This window comes from Copidosoma floridanum, unplaced genomic scaffold (genome assembly GCF_036245765.1).
Source record: "Copidosoma floridanum isolate Cflo_tuat_1 unplaced genomic scaffold, Cflo_Japanese_pri ptg000004l, whole genome shotgun sequence".
Taxonomy (NCBI): Eukaryota; Metazoa; Arthropoda; class Insecta; order Hymenoptera; family Encyrtidae; genus Copidosoma; species Copidosoma floridanum.
Window position 1 is genome coordinate 7,031,670 of NW_028321881.1, and position 12,027 is coordinate 7,043,696.

A 12,027-nucleotide genomic window follows, 5' to 3' on the forward strand; every position below is an offset into this window, starting at 1 on the left:
TTGAGAAATGATAACGTAAGTCCACTACGCTTATTCAGTGCATATTTTTTTCTCAGTAAATTTCACAGAGAAACAATTCAATTCAAGTTTTTTTAAACATGCATCGCCTGATAAAAAAAACCAGAATGTGAGAGGGTCTTATGCGTTGAGCTCGAATACTCAGTAAAACTCTTGATCTTTTAATTCTTGTAATTCTCGTTGAACTACTTGGAGATAAAATTTTAATTTTTTGTATACTGTAGAAGAAGCTTATTTCACGCATTTACTTGGTTAATTTTTTTTATTTCATCAAACTTTTTGGTCTGATTTACGAAAATAAACAAAATAAAAAGTAATAAATAAAATTACGATTAAACAAGACATTTGCGTTTATATGGCACACCTCTCTAACGTGTAAGATTTTACTAAAAAAGGATTAGAATTTAATCCATACAAAGCTCTATCGTCTGAAAAATTACAAGTAAATTTAGAAACGCAAGAAAATCTCACGCGTTGAGCGCGATAGCTCAGCGCGAATGATTATGCTTGATTTTCAATCAGCGTGTTGATAGGTCTTGAACCTCTTGGTCACTGGAGTAACACATGAAGAATAAACAAAATAAAGCTTGAAAAAACTGAGCATCAAGCTAGTTCATTTATCGCAAAGCTCTTACGTTAATCGCATTATTATCTGAGACGACAACGTAGGTATTCTTAATCTCTCCAACATCTTCAGCATTAAAAGTTAAAGTAGGCGGTAAGGTTCAGCATGGTAAGTGTGTTAAATAAGCAGAAGCCCTAATTTTTATTTTGTTGACTTTTTTTTTAATCTCTGAAGCAACATCTACTAAATTTTAAAACTACTTTGAAATGAAAATAAAATTTTTAAAAAAGAAAAGCGCATCTCTTGCATGTACTTGGTCTAATTTATTTATTACCTCAAACTTTATAGTTTTATTTACTTCAATTTAAAAAAATTAATAAATAAAAACAAGATTGAACGCGTCAAGTGCGTTTATGCGGCACACCTCTCTAACGCTTAAAATTTTACTAAGAATCAGCATTTAATCCATACAAAGGTCTATCGTCCGAAAAATTACAAGTAAATTAAGAAATGCAAACAAATCTCACGCGTTAAACGCAATTTTTCAGCGCCAATAACTATGCTTGTTTTTCAATCTGCGTGTCGATAGGTCTTGAACCTTAAAGTAGTTTTAAAATTTGGTAAATGTTGCTTTACAAATTTAAAAAAAAAGGTAAACAAAAATAAAAATTGGGGCATCTGCCATTTAATTACTCTCACCATGTTGGAATTTTCCGCCTACTTGAACTTTTAGTGCTTATAACGTTGGAGGGCCTAAGAAAAGTTATGTTTTAAAATAAGATAATTAAATCTCTAGATTGAGAAGATTATTTATGAATAAAGTAGCTCGATGCACGGTTTTTTAAAGCTTTTTTTCATTTATTCGTCATATGGTACTCCAGTGACCAAGAGGTTCAAGACCTATCGACACGCTGATTAAAAAACAATCATAATCATTCGCGCTGAGCAATCGCGCTTAACGCGTGAGATTTTCTTGCGTTTCTAAATTAACTTGTAATTTTTCGGACGATAGACCTTTGTATGGATTAAATGCTGATTCTTTCTTAGTAAAATTTTACGCGTTAGAGAGGTGTGCCGCATAAACGCACTTGACGCGTTTAATCTTGTTTTTATTTATTAATTTTTTTAAATTGAAGTAAATAAAACTATAAAGTTTGAGGTAATAAATAAATTAGACCAAGTACATGCAAGAGATGCGCTTTTCTTTTTTAAAAATTTTATTTTTATTTCAAAGTAGTTTTAAAATTTAGTAGATGTTGCTTCATAGATTAAAAAAAAAAGTCAACAAAATAAAAATTAGGGCTTCTGCTTATTTAACACACTTACCATGCTGAACCTTACCGCCTACTTTAACTTTTAATACTGAAGATGTTGGAGAGATTAAGAATACCTACGTTGTCGTCTCAGATAATAATGCGATTAACGTAAGAGCTTTGCGATAAATGAACTAGCTTGATGCTCAGTTTTTTCAAGCTTTATTTTGTTTATTCTTCATGTGTTACTCCAGTGACCAAGAGGTTCAAGACCTATCAACACGCTGATTGAAAATCAAGCATAATCATTCGCGCTGAGCTATCGTGCTTAACGCGTGAGATTTTCTTGCGTTTCTAAATTTACTTGTAATTTTTCAGACGATAGAGCTTTGTATGGATTAAATTCTAATCCTTTTTTAGTAAAATCTTACACGTTAGAGAGGTGTGCCATATAAACGCAAATGTCTTGTTTAATCGTAATTTTATTTATTACTTTTTATTTTGTTTATTTTCGTAAATCAGACCAAAAAGTTTGATGAAATAAAAAAAATTAACCAAGTTAATGCGTGAAATAAGCTTCTTCTACAGTATACAAAAAATTAAAATTTTATCTCCAAGTAGTTCAACGAGAATTACAAGAATTAAAAGATCAAGAGTTTTACTGAGTATTCGAGCTCAACGCATAAGACCCTCTCACATTCTGGTTTTTTTTATCAGGCGATGCATGTTTAAAAAAACTTGAATTGAATTGTTTCTCTGTGAAATTTACTGAGAAAAAAATATGCACTGAATAAGCGTAGTGGACTTACGTTATCATTTCTCAAAAATCAGATCTCCGGGAAAATACTTCGGCCTTGCTATTTGAATTTTGTGCTGGTGCGGTAATTGATCAAATCTCTGCAGTCGGTAACCTTGTCTCCTGGCATACTTATTACCACCTTCTCCGTAAAAGAGTTTAGCTATGCGTAGTTGTCCCTCCACAATGCTTAGGCCCCGCCTCCTGAGGCTAAGTGCTCTGTGATTAGAGGAATTGATGGATTATTAAATCAACAATATCGCATTAACTATCCATCGAATCCTAATTTTGTAAAAAGCTTTTTGAGAGCTTTTGATGAGCTTTATCTCGTGGTATAGTTTTCCGGGCTTAAAATCAGAAACCCTGTATATATCTACCCAGTCAAAATCATATATTTGGAGCATGGCATTTGATTCTTGAAACATGTAATATTTATTTCATAACTATTCACTCATGAAAAGTAACAATTAAATTTTTTTTGCAGAATGATACCAGAATCAGTATGCAAGATTTCAGCAAGATTAGTTGAGTAGTTTTCTCAGTTAGTGATTACAACGGTTTTTGCGACTTTTCTTCATATATAAGTTAGATATATATATATATATATATATATTTATATATATTTATATTCACAAATGACACTCTTTTATGGATATAAAATACGAAATGTTTGTATAAATGTATGTGTAAGCATCGCTATTTCCATAGCAAAGCTAATATACTGATGGCTTGCTCAGATAAACGGCATGCAGCTGCATTCATTTGCCCAAACCAAGTCTCTCCGTCCAGACATGTCAGGCTATGTCTATGACTTGAGGAACTTTAAGTATTTAGAGCAGTGTGATGATGCCTTTTTTTTGATAACACCGACTTGTAACGTAATGTACTGTAAGGTAACTTGCGGCTTATACGCTGTAAAAATACGTTAGTATCCCTTATAAAGATAATGGTAACTTTCGTGTTGAATAGACATATTTTTACAGTCTTTTTTAAAGCTCGAACGTTTTTGAAAGATTAATTGAATATTGTAAAGCACGATGGAGATATTTTCTAGAAATACTGCCTATGCGTCGCAAAGATTTCATGTATTTATTTATTTATTCCTAACCAGACTATAGGAATTACATAAGAGTATTATATTAGAGTTATTACATAGAGTACGCAACTATATTAATTAGCAAAATATATTTTACACATTTAATATACATTATCTATTACTTATTTTTTATGGTACAATTTACAATAAATCTTGTTTACTTTGTCCTTAGATATTCTAGGTTTTTACTGAATAATATAGCTAACCTGCCTAATAATCTCTGGTGATGATGGAAATGACTCAGTCAAATCCACCAACGGTATTGCACTAGACTATTAAAGAGGAGTTACTGGTGGCTAAAGTTTAAATCTTTCTACGAAGGAGGAAGATAGGAGTGCTGGTGATAGTGTTGATGGCCACGGTCTGTAAGCAACATTTTCGTCTGACTGAGCTGGTGATGGTGTCATATACCACAACAGGCCACTATTATTTGGAGATAGGGAGGGAGGTAGGAGCCTCTCAACGTCATTGATTATCGTGGGTACTGGATTTTGCAGTGTTAAGTCAAGTGGCTCTGAAACGATCAAAAACAAATTTAAAAAACTTATAATTCTACTATCATGCAAATATAAAAACTTCCTAGAGATTGTGGGTTGATAGCATTCTGCACATTCTAAAAAATACATTATGCTACAGGTTGAGGTTATGCAAGAATTAAAAAAAAAATTTACAAAAACTTATTATTTTGTTGTCACGCAAATATAAAAACCTATTATTCTACTACTAAGCAAGTATGAAAACTTACTAGAAATAGTGGGTGGAACGACACCTGGCACTTTACAAAAACTGCATGCCACGCTGGGTTAAGGCTTTGTAAAAATAAATAAATAATACCACAAATACTCAGTATTTTGGTATGACACGCATATCAAATAAAATCTTAACAGATACAGTGGGTGAACTGACATCTTGCATATTCAAGAAACTGAATCCTGGTTTCGTATTAATTAAGTTCTGTAGAAACCCATCTAATAGTGAATGTAACAGTGCAGCCTCTTCGTTGAAATATCGCTGGTTCTCCATTCTGCAAAATGTGACTTTAAAATATTGAACAGCTGTAAATGAATGAATTATTCACCGTAAGTAGTTCGCTTATACACACCTCAAAGCAGCAGCATCGAGTTGTTTGTTATGTATGTGTGAATATTTTATAAACGAGCAACATTCTAATACAACATCTGCGACACTTTAATTTAAGAAAGAAGAATATGGCACATACATGATTCAAGAGGATTTGTAAGAGTTTGGGAAAAATATCTAATGTAGACTTTACTGGATTGTACCTTAGAGAAGTATGTGCAGTGAACACTATCCATGAAGAGTTTTTTGCCACATCAATGTTGATGCACAATTTTTTTTTCTATGATTGCCATGGTAGTTTCACCATGTGGTCGCTAGTTATCGCCATCTTACATAATTTTAGAAAGTAAACTGCTAGAAATAAGATTGAAAGCGAAGCATGCTATCAGTCAAATATATAAGAGCTCACAATCAGCATCATTGACAAACTTTTCGTAAGCTTTGCAAATGCCGATTTCGTAGAATGCTATGTCATTATTTGTAATATAGTGCGACTACAACATCAAAGTTTAATGAATGCTAATAACATTACTAGTATACAAGTTCTAATCAATAATAGTGAACCAGTGCTGAAAAGTATGTCAGACTACAAAAAATCCATAAGGTTATCATCGCATGTCGAATGAAGTTATTGATTGTTAAATGTCTAGTATTAACTTTATAAGCAACATTTCATTAAAAAATAGAAGTGCAAGGATTAGGGATTGCTACAACATTTGCTGAAGGAGATGCAGAGAGTATCACGTGGAAAGAAGTTAATAGTGCATTCAAAAAACATACGGACCACTGTCATTGCTAATAGTAAATACTTAAATGTAGTGACATTTTTAAAATCTGCGGATAGTAAGAAAAAAAATTTGTTTCAAAAGTACCATAAATTCTGAATCAACAGCATGCTCTGAAAGGTAACACTGTACTTCGGGCTAAATTTACTACAGTTAAAAGTGATGTAAAGACTGTCAAAGTGTAATACTTTAATACTAAATCAGAGTGCATTTTCCATACAACAAATTTCCTTAAATGGTTTGAAATAAATGTGCAGAATTTCATTTCGACTAATACTCAAGAGCTTAGAAGAGTGACATTTTTAATTTAATAGTAAATATTAATAAGTACTATGCAATAAACGAAAGTTCTTACACTGAACTTCCACCTTCTATCGTTCAAAAAAAGCTTGTATAAATGTTTTAAATACAGATCAAGAGTGCTTCAAACGGAAAATTTTATCTTTTCAACATCCTACGCGTAATAATTCAAAAAGCGTCCTTAGTTGCATACAATATAAAAATAATTACAACTTTAGTGGCAATACCTATTCAGATGAACCTAAACAGATACCTTAATTTGAATAGCAAAATAATATTTTAATTACTGTGCATTTTTTAACTTCCATTTGACAACAAAAAAAAAGAAAAATATGTAAATCTGCTGTCCATAGAAAATTATTATATGGTTATAAAAGTGAATAATTAAAAAAATAGGAAAAAAAAGTTAAAATTATACAGAAATAATAAGTCAAAAGTGATGGATATAGATTGGCTGATTATAACTAAATTACTCAAAGTGGTGGGACACTTGCTATATCTAGAGATACCGCAACCTTTTTTCCTATTTTTTTATTTTTTCACTTTTTAATCATTACATTGTATAACGGTAAGATAATGAATAGTTAGTTATATGGACTACTTCTCTTCAACTTAAGGTTTCCGCTTTATCTTTGTTTTGGTCACGTCAGCATTCAACTTGTTGCAACACGCCTTGTTCATCCGTTTTAAAAAGCTTTTTGAAACATTTAATTGCCAAATTTTTCTCTTTTGACTAACCATTTCTCCCTTTCATTATCTTCTCCTTTTTTTGCATCCACTATTTTACAATGTTCTGAAGATAATGTATCCGTAAGAGCAGTAAAATTATGTGACTTATCGTTGTAGGAACTGTGTGCTATTTTATTTTGCTAATCAGTACGAGTTTTATGATGAAGAGATCTAATATTTATTTTCTCTTGTTCGATATTTTTACTTATATAACGCATATAATGCACATAATCTTTAAATTACAACATTAGTTTTGACTTCCATTGCTTTTTTTTATCAAATTTTCATTTTCATTAGGATACTATACATTTTGTTTTTTTAGACCAAAAAATTTTGATATATTTCCATTGCACTTGTCTTTCATGAGTACTACAAGTTTCTTATTTTTTGAAGGCATGATAAGTTTAGTATTTTCCGAATAATCTGATGTGTAAAATTCTTCTATGTCAGCTTTTGTCATCTTATAAATGTAATGGTTGACAACTTCATACATGGAAGTATGTTTGTCTGCGCATAAAAGTTTACAGTCATTTCGCAGTTTCGAAGGCATGTAATCATAGTGAAAGCGATATACATGTATCTTCTATTAGTCCATTACACTAAAAAAAATCTAGTTAAGTCTTCTTATTATAACTTTAGTACGCTCTAGTTAAATGTCTACAAAATTATCATTGAAAATGTCACAGCTGTAAGAATTAGGTTTTGCAACATTCGTTCCTACTCCAGACCAACCATCCAAATGCTCAAAAAGTTTAACATAAATTGAGCTTTAGAATATAACCATGATCACTATTTTTGCTAATTTCGTACAAGTCATGCAGTTCTATATTTACAACCCATTTGAAGCCACCTTGCAGTAACGGTTAAGTCATAGCATAAGTATATAAATTGTATGCGTCAAAGTAGATAATACACTTTTTATCCTCAATATTTTTAGAATTTTTTATATAGCGATTATTTGCCTTGGAATATCTGTTACTGTATTGTAAAATGTAACCCCTTATACTTTTTTTAATAAACATGAACATGTCATTGTCTGTAATAATCTCTAATGGAATGTGTAAGAAAAAGTTATACTTTACTTTATGCATTAATAAAATTACTCATTTTTTGAGATAACAAAACTTACGTTCGTTTTTTTCGACATTGCATCGCATGTAAAGCCAGGGGTAGTAAAATAGTAAACAGGTTCCAGTTCATACCGACGCCCCGGGCGAAGACTATTCCCTAATTGGCCCTGGACGAAAATTATGCCCTTTCGACGTCCCGGACGAAGACTACACCCTTTTTTTCGAGCTCACGCGAAGACTATGCACTTTTCTCAAACCCGGACGAAAACTATGCCCTTTTTTTGGTCCCGGACGAAAACTATGCCCTTTTTTTGGTCCCGGACGAAGACTATACCCTTTTTTTCGAGTTCGGACGGAAACTAAGTTAAAAAATACCCCAATGTTAATTACTAACCCCTCTTGTGTTTTACTTTTCCTAAAACAAAAAAAACCCTCCAGATTTGCTGATTTATGCTTTTGGTGGGTATGTAACAGCTACTAGTACGCTGGAAGAAGCTTACGAATACGAAGCTTTTGAAAACGATTAAACATTTTAAGATTTCGCGATACTTGTGTCAAAATGTTTGTTATAAGTTTTATTTTCACATCGAGATTCACATGCACGTGAATCTACAGATATCTTTGTAAAAAAACAACACGTCATCATTATTCTTAGCAGGTCTAACGGCTTCAGTATTTGGAGTTTTGGTAAGTGTTTGAAAAAAGGAGTTTTTGAGCTTTTTTTTAACGATTTCGTGAATTGTATATAACAATAACTGTAATTAATTTAAACTTGCTAATTTTTTCTTTTGTTAAAAAATACTGTGTAATCTAAATATTCATGTCTTGCAAACATTAATTATTAAAAAAAAGTTTACTTTTTTCTCAATTTTCTTACGAATATTATATTTTATTATATCAGGAATTGTACAAATTTTATTCATTTTTTAACTTCAAGTTACAATTATTATATTAGTTACTTATTATAATCAACAAAAATGTAGAAAAGAAATTAAATTTGAAAATAAAACATTAAAGAGTCTTTCATATTCATTAATTGCAAATTACCATGCTTATAAAACGATTCCTAAGTTTGTATTATTATTTACAATTATTTATATAATTGTAAAAAACAACCACTATATAAGTATATTTGACTATATATCTAATTACAAAAACAAATGTACGGTGAGCTTAAATGAATTGTACTTCATCACGGCTCCAGAAAAAGTCAATATCTTCGTCCAGACTCGGAAAAAATGTAATAGTCTTTACACGGACCAAAAAAACGGGTACAGTTTTCATCCTGACTCGAAAAAAGGGCATAGTTTTCGTCCGAGCGCGAGAAAAGGGCATAGTCTTCGTCCAAACTCCGGAAAAGGGCATAGTCTTCGTCCGAACTCCGGAAAAGGGCATAGTCTTCGTCCGGGATCCTAAAAGGGCATAGTTTTCGTCTGGAACAGACAAAAGGGCATAGTTTACGTCCAGACTCCAGAAAAGGGCATAGTCTTCGTCCAGGCTTCGAAGCAGGGCATAGTATTCGCCTGGGGCGTCGATACATTGTTAGATAACTATTTATAAAGTTTTCAAAAACCTTATTTAACAGGAGCACATTTTTTTAAAGGTATAAATCTAAATATTTTATACGATTTTCAATACTAACGATTTTTTAAATGGTTTGTGCCAGAACGTAATCTTGATTCCTTATGTGTGAGTCATGTAATCTACTGTTAAAGCTATCGTTTGATGAAAGTGTTGTTTCTTGTAGTTTTTAAAATAATGTTACATAATTATGTAACATTATTCTATATGATTCTAATCATATAGAAATATTCCTTTTTTCTTGAGAAATTTTATTTGGTCTATAAAGTATGAATTGTCTTAACTAAAAACTCTCTCTAAAGTCTCATAGTGATTCAAGTATCACGACAACTTATCAAGAGAAGCTGGAAAAAATCGAAACGAAGCAATGCACGAAGGCAATGAAACGCAAGATAATACTTGTTTCCTCTACATATTTAGTGAAAGAAATATACTTTTCTTTTGTTTACGGGATAACTTATACTCGTTCAGAAAAACAAGTTACAACTTTTTGTATGAGTGAATGTGCACCATAATTTCTAAAATTGTGGAAACCTACAGAAATTGATTGAGAGTCTTGATACTAAAGATTGCATTCATTGAGTTCTGATCGTTTCTACCTACATAACAAAAAGTACATCTTTTACAACTCTAAGGCAATATCATGCATTTTTGTTACGAACAAGTAGCTGGATTTTGACTACTTTCATGTACTTGTCCATAGCACATGTTGCGCGATTTATTGTCGTAAAAGTTACACTTTACGTAAGATCCCACACTTATCGTTATATGATGCTGTATAGCTTTCTGATCACTACATATGGGTTGTAATACGAGACAAAAGTCTGCGTGGACTATAAATGTTGTCAGATTTTTATTCTTACGATTTGTAATCTTGAAATATTTTTGTCATGATTCGATAAAGTCACTTTACATTTATTCGTTTTGACTCACTCCAGTCCATACATAGGGATATTTTTTATAATTATAATCATTACTCTTTTGACTTTTTTCTTCTTCGCATTATTCTCTCATGTGTTTCCACCTTTTTCTGTATTGTCATCCATGACATCGATATATTTTTCCACAGTCACTCGTTGTTTTGTTGTTTATTACTATTTATAACCATATGATAATTTTCTATGGGCAGTAGATTAACATTTTTCTTTTTTTTATGGTGGGAATAGTGTGGAAACCACCTTAGCAGTGGAAAGGGGATCCTTGTGCTACTAGGCATAGATTCAAGCATTATATATACATACATATATGTGTATATATATATATATATATACATATATATTTATTTATATAGAAAAGTGGGGCTTTGCCCCTTGCACGTTTCGCGTGCCAACCCCCCAAGAATATTTTAAACCTGACAATTTAATTACAACATATGATTTAAATTTAATATCTACACAACGATGGACTTGTTAGATGAATAATTAATTGTTACTCAGTTTGCTCACTTTTTTTAATGATGTGTCTTATATTCCAGTATACTTTAAATAAATGCACAACATATAGTTTGGTATCACAATATTTTATTATATGATAAACAGTACTTATAATTGGAGTTAAGGTATTCAGAGATGGAAATTTTATTGGAAAAGCTTTTTTGTAAAAAAGAAATTTACATATCTGTATCATCGTATGGATTAAAATATTTTTTAATCAATATTTATTATTATTAAAACATAGCAGCAAAATGGTATTTAGCACAAAAAATAAAAGTGTTAAACTCTTATGATTCCGAAATTGGTGATTAAAAATACACGACGATTTTTGTCATTATAGAGTTTCTAGTACGAAATTAAAAGCTGTCCTGTCCTTGAATCTTATCAGATTAATTTTTGACCAAAATTCAAAAATTTTTAAGATGAATGTCAAAGTTATAATATGCATGAAAAATTTTGTAATAAACATTTTATACACACACACAGATATAACAAATACATGTAATGAAAAATTATGTTTTATTTTGAAAGATTCATTCATCTGTAATGTATGCAAAACAAAATTTTTGAACCCTAAAAAATTAATAGATCATAAAAAGACACATCGGAAATTTTATACGTTTGTGATTTTCATGAAATTGTATTTACTTTAAAAAAAAATATCGTTCGGTTTCAAAAGAAACATAATTTTAAAAAAAACATTCAGATGCATACGTTGTAACAAAAAATTCAAAAGATCAACACATTCAAATGAACGTATGAAAATTTACAGTAAATGTAAAACCAAACAAATATGTACAAAATGTGGAAAAGGATTCTCAAAATTAGAAAACTTTAAAAGACATACAAAAAATCATAATTCGTAAATTCATAGTGTAAAAGCTTTTCAAAATAAATTTATATATATTTCTTTATTACTACAGGATATTTTTCTCAAAAAATTTACTATCACACAATTTTAAGAAATCTGAAAAATATATCTTATATGCTGTCATACAAAGTAAGGTCATCTTAAAAATATATCGTGTACTACCCTCGAATTGAATGGCACAATTAAATCAAGAACCCAACAAAATGGAATCATACTCTCACACTTCAAAGAGGTATTTTAACTGCAGAGCAGAGTGGGGGATGGAGGTGGATGGGTGGGGGATGTAATAAATTGTGAAAACAGCAAGAAAACAAACGATTAACAAGGTAATTTTAAGGGGATGAAGGGTTATGAAGGGGATGGAGGGGTGTTGGAGGCTGAGTCCCCTAAAAACAACTACATAACATACGAAGACAAGTGTATATCTTACTTGCCAGAATGCTCTCTCTT